Here is a 19,184-nt window from a genome sequence, read left to right on the forward strand (position 1 = left end):
GACTGATGCATGTGGAGACTTGCTTTCACTGTGGGCAAGCCACTATCAGAGGGAGAGGTGCTAACAAAAAGCTGAGTCACCAGCTCTCTGGCTAATCTGTGCTTTGAAGGACATATAAATATGCTTCTAAATCAACCAGTACAGCTAAGCATAAGCACTGATCCAAACCAAATTTCAGCTCACTTTGAAGTTTTGGCTGTCTGAATACCTCCAAAAACTCAGCCTCAAATATGCAAAAACCTTTTCTTCTACTTAAAAAGCCAGTCTAGCATGGTGGAAGAACTGACTATTTAGACCTGGCATCTCCTGGGAAAGAGCAAGGCAGGCTGAGCTGGCACAGTAGCAGCTGTCAGGTGCCTCTGCCTGGCTGCAGCAGGTCATGCAGGGATTCAGGTAAGAGGTAAGCACTTCTAAGAAGGAATTCCTCCAGGAGATGCTCTCAAATGCTCTTTCTGTCAGACACAGAGAGCCATGATTCATCCCACAGCTCTGGAGCTTCACAGGGGCCTCCTCTAATTGACTTGGCTGAGGGTTTTTCTGGAAGGTACAGGAGTCTTTTGAGGCAAACATGAAAGCACCTCTGTTGATTTTGATGTGTATGGATGCAGACAGGCTTTCCTCACTCCAGCTCTCTTTCAGGAGCAAGTCAGGAACAAAAAGCTTCACTTTGATTATTCAAGAAACCCCAAAGCAGGACTGTGTTCAGTGCTGCCAACCAGAAATTTAGGCAGGTTGGTGTCCTGGAAACTAAAAAGGGCAAGTGCTCAGAGCTTTCTTCTGGAGCATTTATCTCTGCAGAAAAACATAACCAGATGTTCCCCATGGAGACCCAACTGCAACTCTTAGAGTTGAATTATGCCTTCATGAGAACTTGTTTGTAACTTGTGAGAAAGTTTGTAAGGTCTCAGCTGGTCTGACAGCTGCCAGTGGCACCTGGGCAAGCTAGTCTGGCTGTGTTTGCATAAGACCCATGCCCTTGAACAGCAGCAGCAGGATATCAAACACTGTGCAGCTGGACTATTTTTTCCAATCTGAACATCACTGCCACATTGCATGAGATTCAGCCACTTACCTTTCAAAATGAAAGCAAAACTGAACACACGCCACATCTGCAACATGACTTCATGGCTCACACCACCGCTGAGACCACAAAGGCATATCTGGTTTTGTGTATGTCTGAAACTGTCCTTGTAACCAGCAGCAGCTCCCTCCAAAGCTGACCTGCATGCACAAAAAGAAAACCATGTGGCTTGTTCATGTACTCTTTGCTTCTGGAGCAAGAGAAACTACCAGTTTGGTAGACACAAGGAGCTTGATGAATTTTCAGGCACAAACTACATCTATTTTCCACATGCTTCAATTCTGTTTAGTGCCACAGAATCTAAGCACTCAATGGTTTCAAAAGAACAAAGGAACAAACCATTGTTCTCTTGCAAACTCTGAAGATCCCAAGACCCAGACAGGGGAAAAAAGAAGGAACATTTCAAACTCTGGGAAGTCCCAGGCTGAGAAAGCTTAGCACTACACCCTGGTGCATCAGCTCCATCAACTAGGCAGTGCAGTTAACCCAGAAGTTGTTTGCTATGAGAAGTTAACAACTCACACTGTTCCCATATCTTCCATGCTCTCATGCCAGCACCAATACTGTGCATGAGGGAAAAGGGAGTCAGCCACCCCACATTCCTTTTTACTCCATCCCAAAGACTAGGAGGTGAAGTCAGGAAAAAAAAAAAACAAATTAAAAAAACAACCACAAACTTATTTACACTGCTGCACTGCATCAGCTGAAAAGCGAAACAGACCCCATCTTTCTACAACCCTACCACGTGGCTTTGAACAAGCTGTGCCACTCCCAAGCACAGACTGGAAAGTCTGCAGGAAATACTTCACCTAAGGGTCCTTGTTTCTTGCTAATGCTCAATATCCTAGGTGGGCAGGGTTTGAGTTCAAATTTGTGGTCTTTTCAGGGGAATATCCAATCCCATCTGCAATAAAAGAGGGGAAAGCAGGCAATAAAAATGAGTTAAATTTAGGGGGGAAAAAAGAAAAAGAAAGAAAGATACCTGAAAACTGACTTTACAATTAAAAATCAATCATGAATGCCAACTCTGATACCTAGGTCTTTTCTTGGAGAAAAAAGAAAGTACAATGTTAACAGTGGTTATGTTTGTTAGTGATGTTAAAAAACAGCAATGTATGAGGTGTTGTGCTAAAGTAACAAGAATCATGTTGGATTCATCACAAAAGGAGTTTATAACAACAGAAAGGAAAAAAGCTGGTTTAGTTACTGCTGAAACTGTGAATTAAGGATGAGAGATTACAATTACATACATCTTTGCATCATACCACATGCCTCATATATTATCCTTATATATATATCCATATATTATCCTTATATAAAGATATATTATATCCTTATAACTGTGCAATGTAAACTCCAACAACAAACTTCTTATGCATCCCACACAAACTCCACACCATTATATACAATTTGCATGCTGGCTGCTGTTTGTACCTAGTTTAAAAGTGATCATATTATGACTTTAAAGTGACATTTAATAAAGGCTAAAGAGATTTGCCAACTATTTTCCTATAGACAATAACAATATAAGCAAATAATAATGCCCACTTAGCAGTCCAGCTCAGTAGATGCCTGGAAGTTAAGGCAGAAACTAATATGAAATCATACCATACTATGAGTTTCACTGACAACTGTGTGGTTCTAAAAATGAATAAAGCAAACACTACACAAGCCCACTCATTAGCCTTGGCTGAGAAGGCTAATGAGATGAATTATACCTCACATGGTATCACAGAACACCTGCATTCCTCTTTCTCTTAAAAAGTTTCAGGCCTGCACTGACAATAAATGGAACTGTTAGTAGGGAGCTGCTGGGACTTGTTCTCAAAACACACTAAGGCTTAGCTTAACTCCAGTACCAAAAGCTGTAGATATTGCAGCCAGAACATACAGTCTTAAGAGGCAGCATTTTCTAAAAGTAATAAAGATTAGCCACAATTCCATTTCTTTCCTGCTTCTAGGGTCAATCAGTACTGAGCCTATTTTCCTCTCCCCACTAAAAACCAAGCTCCTCTTAGATGTGCAGGTATGGCAGCTGCAAATCCAAATTCTCTGAAGACAACCAGACTAGAAGAAGCCTATCAGTAAGTGTTAAAGTACAGACACTTGTTCAGCCCTATAATGTTATAAATGCTGACATCAAAGGTATAGGTACATATGTTCAACACTTCCCAAAAGAAAGGCTGCCTTTGCCTTAGCTATTTATAATATTGCCTATTTTAACATTTCTCACAACAACTTTTTAACCTCTCAGTCTGACTTGTAGAAAACCCTGAAGTGAAAGAGCCCTGGCATATCTACCAATGAGGTAAGTTTAAATAGTAAAGCAAGTTTTATTACATGTTTCTGTTTATTAGCTTTATTCTCACAGAAAGCTCAGTGCTGAGATGGAGATGTTCTGAATTCCTTTCTAGCCCTGAAGTCTGTCAGTCTGATGCCTTATTCTGAGCAGAGAGAAAGGAAAGCTCCCTCCATCTACTCTTACTGATCAGCACACTGCAGGTAAATTGGAATGGCTCCATCAGAATATGACCTACCTGTAAGAGTAGCTTTTAAAGCACCTCCTATTTCTGGTACCATGTAAGAATTAAAAAATAAATAAATAAATAAAAAGAATTTTTAAAAAATAGTCTCTACAGAAGGGACAGAACAAACACTGCTTTTTTTTCTTTTTTTTTTCTTTTTTTTTTTTTTTTTTTTTTGTAAGTAAAAGATGGTATTCAATTTGAAAGAAAAAAAAAACCAAAAACAAAAACCTCACTGAGGAATTATTTCAATGCAGAGGATTGACTCAAATTGCCTATTCTGCAAGTCATGAAGAAACACTGGAAGCACAGTGTTATGTGTGGCCAAAAAAACCAAAGGATCCAAAGAACAGAGGCACCCAGGTGTGTCTCAAACAACCCACATAAAGCAACCATTTGTAACAGAGGCAAGGCTGATGGAAGGAACTACCCTTGTGTGACTGTTCCTGGGAAACTCAGCACTGATTAACAGCTAAAATTACCTGGGCTCCCTTCATGTCAGAGACCCAGAGATGCCTGGAGATGCCCCGTGCCCCCTGGGGCACTGCTCTGCAGCACAGGCAGCCCTACCAGCCTGCAGTGTGCCAGGCTCCGGGTTTATGCAGCTGCTTGTAGGGTTGCACAGCCCAGACAATGGATGAGGGTGATCAGGCCTCATTTCATATAATTTCGTAGCTGTTTTAGCTTTGCATCGGTGAAAAGGTCACCACAGAGCTGAGGCTGACTAGCAGAGTGGAAGCCAATGACAATTTCCTCTCTCCCATTACAAAATAATTCTCTAATCTTCACACATCATTCATCTGCTCTGAAGTACAGGCCACAGCACGCTTCCTTAGCACCTCTTCACTTCTCAATGTTCTCCCTGCAGAAATTGTTCTGTTCCCAGCCTCTGCTGAAGCCAGAGCAAGATAAACCAGCTGGCAGGGATGAAAAAAACCCAAACAAAACAGGTATGATAGACCATTTATCAGAACTACTCCCACACTTGGGTATGTCACAGCTGGGGTTTTACTGCTACGGTGGAAAAAATCTTCAGCTTGTGCTTTCAATCCACACAGGGTCTGGAAGCCATAATCTCTCAGATGCAAAATAACACATAAGCTTTTTAATTTGAATCACATATTACATTTCCTCAAGAAGTAATAAAATTATAGAGATTTTCTTTAAAATTTCCACACCTATACGACAAGTATTTTCTTAACTTTTGTAGTTATCCTACAACATAATGCAGAAATATTGCTTTAATTGGTTTAGTGACAATTTTAAGCACCCACTGAAATGGAGCTGTTCATCCAAAGCCAAACTGGTCTGGGATTGTTTCAAGCAAGAACTGGGGGATTTTTTTCCCCTGGCTTCAAATCTTCCTTCCAGCACTGCTGAAGAAGCAAACAATTTATTGTAGTGCCTCAAATACAAATTTCTCCTCAGGTAAATCAGACAGCAGCGCACAACTCACAAGCACACATCTGAATTTTCCCATTCTTATCCCTGCCATGTCTCTGTGTTATAAATAAGTAACTAGATGCCAAGAAAACATCACTGAACCAATACAACCACAGCCCACTGCAGTGAGTACACAGAATAAAGCCTTCATTTTTTTTGTAATAAGATTTGTCATATAATTTTGCCAGTAAGAGCTGCTATTATAGGTACAAAGACTTTAAATTTCATTTAAATTCTTGAACAAGCTGCAAGGGTATCATCTGTGCTTCACTCAAAACCTTTTTCATGATGAAATGTACATGGGAGACCAGGGAAAGAGTAGGCAGCAAATTACTTTATCCAGCTATTAATATTCTGGGGTTTTATTTTCTTAAAAAAAAAATCTTGCAATAGCTTGATTTATTTTATATATATTTGGTTGTGACTGATGTACCCAGAATGTCTCATTATTATTGATAAGAATGGAGCCAGGCTGTCCTCAGTCAATAGAGACCTGCCATCCTCTGGCATTTTTCCAGGCATTTACTCCTGTGGCCAAAATTATCTTGACTCTCTGATTAAGAACCTGAATAGAAAGCCACAAATGGACAAGAAAAACAACCAGAACTGGGGACTATTGCCTGGTTATCTCTAAGTAGAACCCAAAACATCTGTTTGCTTCCACATCAGTTATGTAAATCTGCACCCCTGTGTGCACAGCCTCTGGGAAGTTCAGATGAGGGGAACAGACCAAAACAGGGAAACACTCCAAGACAGAGCAGTGGGCTGGGAAACACACCTGGAAATAGAAGTGCCTCAGTGCTCCCTCCAACAAAGTCCAACCAGCCCTGCTGGGGCAGTTTGAGGCAGCATTGCTACTGCTGTCCCATCTCTCTACGAGCTACGCCTGTCACAGAGGTGCCAAACTTGTGGTGTTTCTACCCTTCCAGTCACTGTCCAGCTTTATGTGCCAAACAGGGCTGTATGACAGGATGAAAAGGCAAATGTCAGGAAACTGCTGAGAGAAAAGTTTTGTGAGCTTGTCACTGAGGTGATTGTTTCCAGCAAATAAAGAATGGCAGACAGGTCAGGAGAGAGACCTGAACTGACACACCAGTCACTGTCAACAGAGGCTGAGGCCAGAGGAAGAAACCACTGAGATGACAACTGTTAAAACCAGAGACTGTTAAAGGAAAAGGAAGGGAGGGAGGGGGCAGGGGGAAAGTATGAGAATCCACAGACTTGGGAAGAGCACACGGAGAAAGGGAAGAAGGCAAGACAGAGCAGGAGAAGTAATCTAAGGCTGTATGGAGGAGAGATGTTCATCCCTTCAGTCTGAAAGCACAAAGGAAGAGAGATGTTACCTAGAGGGGAAAAAAAGGCAAAAAAACCCCACAGCAAATACACAACAAACTTATTTTGGGTTTTTTTTCCCCCAACCAGTTTTTTTCAAACGTTTTCAGTTCAGTTGTTAAATTCATTCAAATGCTCACCATCAGTGTGCTTTTCAGCTGTTCTGCTTTTGAGTACAGAAGGAATCACCCCGTTACAAATTCAGAAAGGAGACACAAGCTTTCCTACAGCTGACGTTCTCCACATCACCCAAATGAACAATGCCACCTCCTGCATTTTCTTATTATTTAAAATTAAGGAAAAATTGGCAGAGCGCTTCAGACCTTAAGGCTTGCGGGAGCCGCCCGGTCCCTGCTCCGAACAACCTCGGCCACCTGTTAACCGCAGGCTGAACTCCAGGAGCACCCAGCCCGGACAGGGACACGGTGGGGTGGGGCAGGGCACGGCCGTCCCTTTTCTCTCATCCGCTCGCTCACCCTCCGCCCCGCAGCTCCGGCCCCTCTACCGCGCTTACCGCGCCGGGCACGTCCGCCCGGCCAGATCCCGGAGCGCCGCTTCGTCCCGTCCCGGCCGAAAGGCGCACCCGTCCCGGAGCGCCCTGGCACCGGCGAGCCGAGCCGAGCCGAGCCAGCGCTGCGGGCGGGATGGAGCGGGCGGGCAGGATGGAGCGGGCGGGATGCTGCGGGCAGGATGGAGCGGGCGGGATGGAGCGGGCGGGATGGAGCGGGCGGGATGGAGCGGGCGGGATGCTGCGGGCTCGCTCCCCGGCAGAGCCAATGAATCAGCAGCGGGCGCGCTGCCCTGGCCCGCGCGGGCGGCACGGATCCATGGATCGGCCGCGTGACGCTCCCGCTCCAATGGGCAGCGCGGGCGGGAGGCGGCGGCCCCGGGTGGCCGCAGGTGCGGGCCGGGCGCGGGGCCGGCGGCGGAGCCGGTGCGGCCGCGGCCGTCGAGGGGCGGGAGCGGCGAGCTCCAGGCGGAGCATCAGCTGGGAGCGACACCTGCGTGTTGACGGGCCGGAGCTCACACATCCCGAGGGCAAACATCGATTTTGGAGGGAGAGGGATGGCCCGTGTCCACCTGGGGGCTGAGGGGCCAGGGGAGTCTTGCGCATGGGGAGTCTTTGTGAGTGGGACCTGGTGGGGAGCAGTGAAGGTTGTTAGAGGGGTCTGTCTCAGCCTGTTAGAGGGATCTGTCCACCAGGAGGTGGAGGGCAGTGCCCTAAATCCTCAGGGATTTGGTTCAGGTCTCTTGAACAATACCACAGGATGGATCAGGTTGGAAGGGACTACAGTGAATCATGTGGTCCAGTCTCTCTGTAAAAGCTGGGTCATCCCAGAGCACATTGCACAGGATTGCATCCAGATGGTTCTAGAATATTTCCCAGAGGGAGACTCTGGGCATTCTGTTCCAGTGTGTGGTCACCAGCACAATAAAGAAGTTCTTCCTCATGTTCAAGTGGAACTTCCTGTGCATCAGTTTCTACCTGTTGAAGAACCTGGTTCCACCTTCTTGACATCCCCCTTTAGATGCTTATATACACTGATGAGGTAAACCAATCATCTGAATTTGCAAACCTATCAATTGTTGCTTCTTAAAACATAGAGACCTTTTGGAATATGATATCTGTAGCTCGCTCTGACAGACTGGCTGGGAGTTGGTTGGTAGGACATCTGGAGATCACCTAGGCCTGCTAAGTCATCTGGGGTGTTTTGCTTAGGACATGAGTTGGGTCTTCAGTAGCTCCAAAGATGGAGACTCCACAATCTGTCTGGGAAACCCTGATCACCCTCACCGGGGAAAAAAAAAAATCTCAGGTTTAGTGGAAGTGTCTATTATTCCAATTCATGCCCATTTTTTCTTATCCTGTCAGTGGATACCACTGAGAACAATCCCATTCCATCTGCTTTACTCCGACCATAGGTCTTCATCCACATCAGTAAGAGTGCCCTGAGCCTTCTCTAAGCTAAGGGATCACAGATCCCCTAGTCAATGCTCACACACCCAGGCTCTTCATCATCATCATGGCTTTTAATCATCTTCATGGCAACCAAGTGTTGTAAGGAATGACACGGCTTCATTTTCAATCCAGCGCTAGGAAACAAGTCTGAGACATCACCAATAACAAGGCAGCCAGCCCCCTGCAATACCCACCCTCTAGTGTTAGAGTGAATCCTTGCCAATGCTCTGACACTTGTTAGCACTGTCTTCATCTGTTCCTTTATAGGCAGGACCTGGGTCTTGGACAGTACTGTCCCTCTCCAGCAGTCATCATAAAAGCTACCAACACTGTTGCCTTCATCTCAAAAACACAGAGCTGATGCTTATCCATGCTCAGGATTGTAATCAGAAATGTGAATAAGCACAATGGCAAGTCAGGAACTACCCATATCCTGCTATTTGCACTGCTGTTGAAAAGGCAGAATGACTCAGGCTTTTGCTCGTTTTTCTGAGTCTTAAAAAATAATTAGCATTCAAATTATCTCTAAAAAGAAGAAGCCTCATGTAGCCAATACTCCACTTCCAACACATCGCTGCTATGTCCTGTAAGAAAATATTTTAGCGCTTTTATACCAAATGCAAAGAAACAAAAAAGAAACCACAGACTAATGAACCAGAATTGTAGCATTTTCCTAAAGACTAAATTTTGTTTCTAACAGTTCTTATTAGCGAAAATGCAGAATTAAAGAGTGTTCAGTAATAGCAATGCAGCTGAGATTGCAGCAGAAGAAACACAGTATTCATGCCTGATGAGATATGGAACTGCAGGTGCACAACTGCAAGTGTAGATAATGTTTTTTCCATTCCTCCTGTCACTGAGTTTTCTGACTCTTTATGTTCATCATTACTGTCTCTTCCTCTTAATAGGGACAGCAGTGGGAATTTTTAAAATGCAGAGGAATTCAGCTGAGGGAAGAGGAGAGGTAGCACAGGAATTCATATTGTGGCTGGAGCTTCACCTGCAGCAGCTGCCCTCTTACAGATCAGCAGCTGCGGCATCAGCCCCAGGTTTAGTGACACGCAACCAGAAACTGCATTTACAATTAGAGCACAAATTCTGCAGAAATTTATTCTATTAGTCCTTCTCTCTTCCCCGTTCTTTAGATTTGTGTGTAGTTAGCAGCTGCCTGGGGTTTAGCAGACACCTAGAAAGCAAAGGAAAGTAAACAACACTTCTCACTGCAGCTGATTTAGAACTGACAACAAAGAAACAAAAAACAACAAAACAACAACAGAAAAACAGTCTTGAAAGGAACATTACTACAGAGTTTAAAGCCTTGAATTCCTTACAGATCTGTGATGGTTTAAACAGGAAGAAAGAGAGGAGCTTTCCTGCACAACTTACAACAATTATGACTATGTTATGAAAATAAAGCTGTATGGTTGCATTTACATGTTAAAAAAATGATATAAAGAAACAAACTTCTGAATTTTTGTCATTTTTCTGTACTACACTCTCAAAAAAAACTTTTCAAGGTTGCAGATCTACAAACCAGCTCCCCAAGCTGACTTTCAACAGTATTGTTGATAGACAATTGTACTTACAAATTCAGGATTTGAAGTTTTCAGAAATTGATTCTGATTTTTCTTCAAACTCTGTTGAATTCCTCTGTTTGTCATGTTTTAAAAGAAATAATATTTTAGTGGAAAGCATATTTAACACACCTTTCAAGATGAAACTAAATTAGAAGCTAAGACTAAAGCATTTTTGAATGCAGAGTGAAGATTTAACAGAAGCCACCCCTTCAGGTTAGATGCAAATCTACAGATATAAATAATTAATAAAAAGTGGATTACTCACACATTGTTGTAGTGATCTCACTTTCACGAGGGATAATTTTAAGGTGGAATTGAAGCGATATGCGGAATAAATAGATATACTCCTGGGGTAGTTATGAAGTGGGTATGTATGTCAGCGCCCGGCACAAGTGAGATAGCTCTCCAAAACTTGTGTCCCAAGCCTCAGTCTGACCCACACTTTTATTCTTAAACATGTTCCATATGCAATACATTGCACAACTTTTCCATTCATATTCAACCCCTGGCCCTGCCTGTCCTCACTTCTCATGCTAAATGAGTCCACGCCCTTCTGGGCACGCGTGGTTTGCTGTGGTGGTCGCACGGGGGTCTCTCGGTGGTCCTGAGGCTCAAGATTGTGGTCTTCCTCATGATTGAACTTCTGAACTTTTCCTCTGCGCGTGCGCTTTTGGTCCTTTGGTGCTTATCTGGGTACGTCTGTCAGTCTTGATAGGCTTGGAGACAGAGGAGCTTCTTTATCTGGGTTCTTTGCATCTTCTGATATTGTTCTTTATGCAAGAAGCTTCAGAAATTTGCATTTTCCTATGCCCTTTGTACCAGGCAGAGGTTTTTTAAGTAAAAGGTTAAAATTCAATACATACCTCTACAAGCTAAATTATAAATGCTTAATTCATTTTGTTAACTTAACTCCAAAAATCTCTGTTCCAGAATTAATATTAAGTGGAGGCTGCAGAAAAACTATGGGGAAGTGGCATGTTGTGCCAGTGGAACAGCTTCTGAGACACCCTCCTTGCCCATAGTAGCAAGAGAGAGCTACTCTCTCTCTTGATAGAGTAGAGCTACTCTTCTCTCTGGATAGAGAATCCACCTTCCTCCATCGAAGCATCTTCCACTGCTCTTATGCTCAACTACTGAAAATGCTTTCTCCTTTCCTGTTGGACTTTAAAGCTCTTAACACCGTTTCTGTGAGTTGTGTCTTGGTATATTCTAATGGTGACTGGGTAACTATAATTAGCCTCCTTTGAATAAGGTTCATAGCCTTGAACATTGCATCCCTTTTTTCCTTTTAGCAATCCATTTTCATTTTTTCAATGAAGATCGATCAGAACTTAGAAATTATTCCAGCACCAGCCACACAAAAGGTGGACACAAAGGTGAACATCACAAAAGATGAACATCAACTCTCTAATGATCCTGCATATTCCTCTTTTCAGTAGGATGTAAAGCCAACATAACCACTTCATAACAGCAGTTAAGTCCTTAATTGCTAGTTTTGTCCTTAGAAACATGTCCAGAATCATAAATTTTTAGCATATGCTCCTTTTTTCTTTGTGTGTGACCTGCAGTCTATGTTCCTCTCTCTAACAATATAATAAAAAAAGCCAGGTCAGTTCATGACTATGCCACCTTTCCACTGATAGCTGTTTAAAATCTGAATCAGCACCACATCTGATATGTTCTTACGTGCATTTTAAGGCAATTAATTTTGTTATCCAAACATGGTGCAGATATTACATGTAACTTGCAATTATTTTTATGAGCTGAAGTTGTAATCTAATTTGAAAACTGATTTATACTTGTTACATATACCCTAGTTCCCTTAAAAGTACTAGGTGATAGGCTTTGAATAAGCTCACCTCTCTATTCTCAGGGCTTAAAACAAACAGTTTCTCTGACAGTCAGCAAATATCAGTAATTAGATTCTTGGATAATTGTCCCAACTTCCCCAATGCTTGCAGTTACCTCCTAAAAAATTTTAAGTTCTGAAAAGAAAGAATAAGTCACCCACAGCACTTGCAGTCTCCGGTTTAATTTATTTGATTCGTCCTGTGCCAAACTTCGTGCTCTTTTGTCCACCTGTGACAACCTATCTAGGTTGTTCTGTACAGATCTTCTCATTTGGTCCTTTTGGTAATGCCTTAGCACAGCATTCTTTTTCTTTGGTGTTTTGATCACAGAATAAATTCTTTTGAGATGTCATATTACACCCTATTTCATGAAGAGTCTTGTTCCTGGAACAGCTCCTATTTCTGTGAAGAGTAGAGGGGAAAAAAAAACCCTCAAAGGTTTCTGGTTCAATCTTGTAAGCCACACAAGGAAAGAGGGACAGGCAGACTTCATTCTGATAAATTCCAGGTATTGTTTTCTAAATATTGTGTTGCATATGAAGCAGCTTTATTCCAACAAAACTACTCATGAGTCACAAGCATTATATCCTAGTTTATCCTGCAGATGACAGTTCTGTCATAATTTAGCAAAACAACCTGCAGTGCCTGCCAAGCCCAGCATTAGTGAGTAATAAACCAGAAATGTGCTCCATGTCACTGAGATTTGAGAAGCTACATCACACAAAGCCTTACCAGAAAGCCATGTTCACCCCCTGAAACTGGTAAGCCCTGTCACCTGCTGGAAATCACAAGTGTGCCTTACTGCCCAAAGCTCCTCCAGGTTATGGTTTTGTTTTGGTTTGTGGTTTTTTTTTTTTTTGAGTCTGAAAAATAAGTAAACCTAATTTCCTTTTACTGCCCAGATTTTGATGTGCTGTGCAGAAGAGCACTTCTGCAGTGGAAGCCAGGGCAGTTGTGTCTTTCCACAGACTATTGGAAGGGAAGGAGGAAGCCTAAATTCCATTCTGCCTTCAGACATCAGGATCACGAATCCTCACAGATCCTTGCACTGATATTCAGTTGTCCTGAAGTTGTGTGCAAGGAACTGGCTGATCTGAGACTGGAGGAAAGGAAGCATTTCACTGCAAGTATCCCCAGGCTTCCTAGCAAGGGCAGCTCTCTTTGCAGCTCATCTGTTCTGTTTCACAGATTCATGTCCTTCTCTAGGCAGGGATGACCTGCCAAGGATATTAATATTGCTGTGCCTTGCAGGTATTGACTCACATGTCTAGGTTGTGATAGGCTTTAGTGCACATACTGCCCTGCTCAGTCCATCTTCTCCTTCTTGTAGCTCAAGTCATAGCTCAGATGGGCCTGTGAGTGGGGCACTCTCACCTGCAGGGAAAAATGGAATGTGATCCGACAGCTGGAGCCTGCAAAGGCAGGACATGAATACAATTCCACATTTCCCTTAGCTATGAGAGAGAGGACATTCAGATATTCATTCTCTGGTCCTTTACAAAGGCTGTCATCTTATGCTGAACCCTTAGGGCAGGTTATGAAGCTCCAATCTAGCCTAGAATTTTTAATATTTTCCTTCCTGCTGCCTCCTCCATAGTAGAGAAGGATGCTGACAGTGGGGATCGCCTTCTGCCACAATGTGCTTGTCACAGAAGATTTACAGTCATGTGTTCACTGCTGTAGAGAGGATCTTGATCAACCTGGTCTGTACCTCTTGAGAAATCATGTAATTGAACTACCAGGCAACTCACAATAAAAAAATATTACACTGCCTTCTGTGAGGCATTGTTTGCTAGGAGCCAGTTTCTTTTATTAGATAAACCAGGAGAAATTAATATAATCAGACAGGCAGGCTAACATGCACACAGTCCTTCTTCTGGTCTGAAGGAGAAGCTACATCCTCAAAGCCGAGTGCAATTTGAATGAGGTTTTAACTTGATCTATGTTAATCTATAAATGGTTTGAAAGAATATGTGGCTGCAAGCTGTAAAGCAGAGGTTGATATTAGAGAGACACAGAGCTCTAAGGTTGGTAGCTCCAAAAAAGGAGAGAGAAGTAGTTTACTTCTTACAAAATAGATCTGTAAAGGATAAATCAAGGATGGGAAGAAGGCAGAAGCCAACATTCTTCTTCAGTCTGTGGTTTTCAGTATGTAGCACAGTTACGAACTATGCTTGCCAGACTGTTCTGGTTAAGGTAAACACTTTGAGGGCCATGAGAGAGGTGAAAGGAGCACCTCTCTGAAAACACTAACAATATGACTGTAAGGAGGTGTTTGCTCTGTGCTATGGCACAGAAGTGGTTTGGTTTCTTCAAAATTCATAGACCAACATACCCACTTCTACACATACAGCTACAGTCCAACATAAGAAGCTCAGATACTGAACAGTCATTGTAATGACAACATTCATTTCAGAAGGATGCTCCTTCTTTAAACACCATGGGTTTGGGGAGCCCCTTAACTAGACCTTATTATGTTATAGGAACAACCCCTGGTTATATATTTGTCACATAACACCAGCACTGGTGAGTGTATGAAAGAAATACACAATCTAGAGTGACCCACCATCTATAAACAAAGAAAAGATTCTTGCTGGGAAGAAATTGCCTCTTTTCTTCAAGGTGGTCAGCAGAGACTCCTAAAAATCTAACAGTTTCCATTTCTGTTAGGCACTTTAAATACTAAACATCACTTTAAAACATCTCTCACTTAACCTCCAGGAAAATGTACCTCTTTAAAGGGCTTGCTGTTTTAAAAAATTCATTTTGCACCCAAGGTTTGTATAAAACCATAGCTCCCTGAAGTTTGCATGTAACTGGCTTTTAGCCATCTTCAACTTTGAAAAGTTTCCCTTGATAAAGCAAGATATTCTTGTACTACAGTTTTTTTAGCATCTAATCTTTGTAAGCCACATTTCTTCAAAGAAATAATCTTTCTGCTTGGACTAGGATAGAGCCTGGAAATAGCTATTAATATTTAAGTACATGCTATTTGTACAGCAAAATACCTTTCATCCAGAGGACTCTAGGCCAGCTTCAAATCCACCTCTTGAGTTCAACAGGGTTGTTTGAGCTGCCTCCTGTGTCAGAGAAAAGGTCACAGGCTCTTTTATCTTCTGCACGATCAGACTTAAAGTGCTCCAGAGGCCAAATAATCTCTGTGGTTGGAGAGCATGGAGAGCAAGGATGATCAATACAGGAATCCTTCTGGCCAGCACAAGGACAGGAGGTCAGAACTTTTCATCAGCAACTAGGTGAGCTATATTCATTCCTTCACCTCTAAATGAGGCTGCCCCCATCATAAAGGGCTTACTGGTAAATTGGAAAGGCTGAACTTGCTAACCTGCAGGCCTTCCTTCCCTGAGGGTCTGGTAGTTGTAGCTTCCAACAGCTCAAAGATTATTTTACAGTATGGAAAAGTTTTTCTCTACAGCATTGATAGGTAGCATGCAGCCTTGCATCAGTGAGAGTCTTGTATCAGAGGCTGTGTGAGTATGGAATTTATAAGTTTGTACTCAGGAAAGGTTTTTGGTATCCATCCAAAATCTTTCTTAGTCAAAGAAAAAACAACTGTCTTCAGCTCCCTTAGGTCAAAAACAGTCCAATGACTCTGCCAGGCCACACTGTGTTTCCAAGTCCACACTGTTCCTGAAATCCCCATTGACAACTTGTTCTCAAATGAAACTGAGTGGGACAGAAAAAAGGGCAGGGGTGAGTGCCACCAGCTTCAAGCAGCATTCAGCCCTCTGAGTAGTCTGGGCAAACACATGGCACAAGTATTCCCAGAAAAGCAAATCAAAGCTGCTACAAGAACATGCTGTAGTCAAGCAAATGGTTTAGAAAGTTAAGCTAAAATTAGAACACCAGGTATGTTTAAACTGTCAAATATGATAAAGCCCTTCAGTGACAATAGGCCTGATATGCTAGTCCTCTTGCTAGGGTGGTGCTTGAGAATGGAGTGAGGTTCCAACAGCTCAGTAATATAAAGAATAGGCAGCTTTTTGGAATCATACTATACACCTCATAGTGAAACTAATAGGCTTTTTTGTACAAGTCAAAACAAAGTAAGATTTTAGTATTTAAAAAGAATATAACAGTCATAAATTGGCATCAGCTTGATATGGATATAAATGTGAAACGATTCACAGTGCTGGTTTTATGATCAGTGTGAGTGGAAGTGATATGCCTGAAGCCTCTTCATGAGAGACACAATTAATGCTGCAGTGCTTCTCTCCAGCAAGAGCTGATTATTAACTTCTTGCTGCTCTTCTGTGTCTTCAAGAACAATTTTTGGATTACATGGGAGTGAATGAAAATGAAACTTATAATATCCATATATCTTTCTTGTAACTTAAGTTCCTAGTATGCAATTTCTTGTATACATTTGATAAGTCCATTATGATTATGAAAAGTGACAGAGGTCCTCTGAGGTTGTAGGATACAACAGTCCTTATATCTAATTTAGAAGTTTTTTATAATGACGGTGGTAAAACCCTGGAAAATTTCAAGGCCAGATTGGATGGGGTCTGAGTAACTTGAAGATGTCCCTGCTCACTGCAGAGGAGTTTGACTAGATGGCGTTTAAAGGTCATTTCCAACCCAAACTGTTCTATGTTTCTATGACTATAACATCCAGGAAAAAAACCTCGACATACAAGGGAGCTAAGGAACTCCAAATGAAGTTGAAGAACTTCAGTTCTTCATTTTCATTTTTTTTTTTTTCTTTTTAGCACAGCCCTTGGCAGTAGTTCCAGATCTTGACATTTCATAGTAGGAAGCAGAGAACAAGTCCATAAAATGGACTGTCCTGAAGCAGATAGAGCTTAAATGGGAGGGAGGGATTTTATAGCAAAATGCCCAAAAGGAGATTTGAGAAACAGAAAGCATAAAAATATATTCACACTTTGTGTCCAGGGAAAACACCCCAGCTATCAGTCCTGAGGGGGAAATATAAATGCACTAAAAAGCTTATTCCCAACCTTTGTCACTATGATTAAATTCTCCATCATGAGCAGTGAGATAGTATATTCTGGTAAATTGTTGGTGGAGTATCCTGCCACTATGCTATATTGTTTGGTTTCAAATATTTCTGTTACTCTCCAGGAGGGAAAAAAAAAAAACAAAACCAACCAACAAGTCACTTACAGGAATAAAATATAATGTAACTCAATTTTCTTACCATCTTGACAGAAGCAACAAGGGCACAAAAGCAAGGTATGTCAGGAGAACATAAGGCTGGAGATACCAGCACAACCACATGGTTAAAAACACCTCTCTCAGATTATCAAAAAATTACAATTGGTATCAGAAAAGAAACAAATGTGGTGGCTGAACTACTCACAGTGCTACTAGCTAGTACTGAAAATTGCAGGACTTCTGGCACAATCAGCTTCCTTGCTGAGAAGCTGACTCGAAGCTTTCCAACACTGATGGATAACAATGGGAAGAATTTATGTCATGAAAACGACTCACAAGCAAAATACTGGACAACAGCCAAGGAAGATGGAATAAAGACTGCTAAAGCTGAGAAATACAATGTGTACTAAGTCTTAAACAGTAAGAGAGTGAAGGGAGCTAGGGAGTCAGACAATAAACAAGTGACAAGTAGAGCCCTAAGTTAATTTAATCAGATAGGAAAAATCATAACAAATTTTGAAGAAGAGTGAAAGGAAAATGCCAAGAGGCTGAAAATTAAATAAAGATGCAGAGAAAGCACATTGGATTTAAATTGCTTTAATTTAAAAATGAAACCATAGGAGGAACATTTATCATTGTACAGGGGAAAAGAGACAAAGAGCTGTCTATCATCCTTCATTCCTCATCCTTCATTCTCTATCATCCTTCAATTTGGGCAAGTCAGCCAATTCTTTCCCCAGACTTACCCTGAACCAGGATACATGGGAGAAAGCGACTTGTGTGTATCGTTATTTGAGCCTGATAATAAGCTTTTCTGTAACACCCTCCCACTGCCACAGTACTGAAGGAGATCACGTGGAGCCATGGCACAAATTTGAAAGGTCTTACCCAAACAGTCCATGGCTAAGCCAGGAACCAAAGCCAGATGGCACTTGAAAAACCATGAGCCAAATGCTGCTGGTACTTGAGACCATTATTTCTTGCTGATGCATGGGTTTGGCCTACATATTGGCATGGCTAGACTGGTCATCCCCAAGCAGCACTAGAGGACAACCAGGGCTTTGCAAGTTGTTGTTTACAGCTGTGGAGAAGACCCAGACTCTGGCATATGTTCCCAGATGCTCCTGCCTGTGTATCTTCAGAAGCTCTCTGACTTTCACCAAAGAGAGCTGCTTACTGCATTCCCTGTTAAGATCTATCATATAAGAGCTTTAGTGGCTTCAGAAACCTGCTATATATAAACGTGCTAACAATTACTATTCCAACCAAGGCTTCAGAAACTCACACAGCTTGACTGGAAGTGGAGCTGTCTTCTCAATGCAGACATGTTGTGCTGTGGGTTAACCTGGCAGGCAACTGAGCACCACACAACTGCTCACTTGCATCCCCCTCCAACCCACAGTGAAGCACGGGAAGAGGAAAGGAAAAGCAAAAGCAAGATAAAAATTGTTTAATAAGCAAAGGAGAAGTGAAAGAAGAAAGAAAGAAAATAAACTGAAACAAAACAACCCAAAACAATCACTTACCACCTCCCATAAGTGGACTGATGCCAGCCATGAGCAAAAAAAAAAAAAAAAAAAAAAAAGATGGCTCATCTCCTTAAATACCCTTCTGTCCATTTTGTTGCTGAGCATGATATTGTATGGCATGGGATATCCTTTTGCTTAGTTTGGGACATCTGCCTGGTTGTGCCCTCCCCACCTTCAATCTATTCCCTGATGGGGGTGAGAAGTGAGAAACCAAGGCCTTGATGCTGTGCAGACACTGTTCATCTATAGCTAAAACATCACTCTGTTATCACCACTCACAAACCCAAGCAAAGCACCATATGAGCTGCTATGAAGACAACAAAGAGCATTCCAGGCAGGATCAGGGAAAGTGGAGGGAAAGATGGGAATCATTGCCTGGTGAAAACATCTCTCTCTGCAATTGACACATCCACTGTAGGAGCCCTTGCCTGTCCTTCTCCCCCTGACTATAAGCAGGAGTGAGCTGAACATCCTACTCTTGATTTCTGGGTAGTCAAGGGAAGTGAATCATGGATCTCACTTTTCTGTCACCCCCACTACATATAAAGGTAGAACGCTTTCCTGTTCACTGATGCTTTTGTTTGAAGGCAGATCAACAATGGCAGTTACTGAAAAAAACAAACACCTGGAGTGCAAGAAATTGCATTCCCTACAGCAGGTCTGATTGTCCCAGGATTGTCCCAGTTTTGAGACACTCATAATTAGAAGGTGAAGGAAAAATTTAGGCTCATACACCATGTGATAGCAAGCA

The 19,184-nt window shown here is 42.3% G+C and overlaps 1 protein-coding gene across 1 annotated transcript in view; it reads right to left on the reverse strand.

Moving 5' to 3' along the window:
- MRAP2 (melanocortin 2 receptor accessory protein 2) overlaps window positions 1-15,175 on the reverse strand; it is a 31,306-nt gene extending 16,131 nt beyond the window's left edge. The window contains exons 1-5 of the mRNA XM_053974750.1: window positions 14,777-15,175; window positions 13,032-13,142; window positions 9,928-9,991; window positions 1,891-1,985; window positions 1,073-1,221 (exon numbers count right to left, since the gene is read on the reverse strand). The gene's annotated coding sequence lies outside the window, so the exon portion shown is untranslated. The remainder of the gene's footprint in view (window positions 1-1,072; window positions 1,222-1,890; window positions 1,986-9,927; window positions 9,992-13,031; window positions 13,143-14,776) is intronic.
- Between the last annotated feature and the right edge of the window lie 4,009 nt (window positions 15,176-19,184).

This window comes from Vidua macroura, chromosome 3 (genome assembly GCF_024509145.1).
Source record: "Vidua macroura isolate BioBank_ID:100142 chromosome 3, ASM2450914v1, whole genome shotgun sequence".
NCBI classification, from domain to species: domain Eukaryota; kingdom Metazoa; phylum Chordata; class Aves; order Passeriformes; family Viduidae; genus Vidua; species Vidua macroura.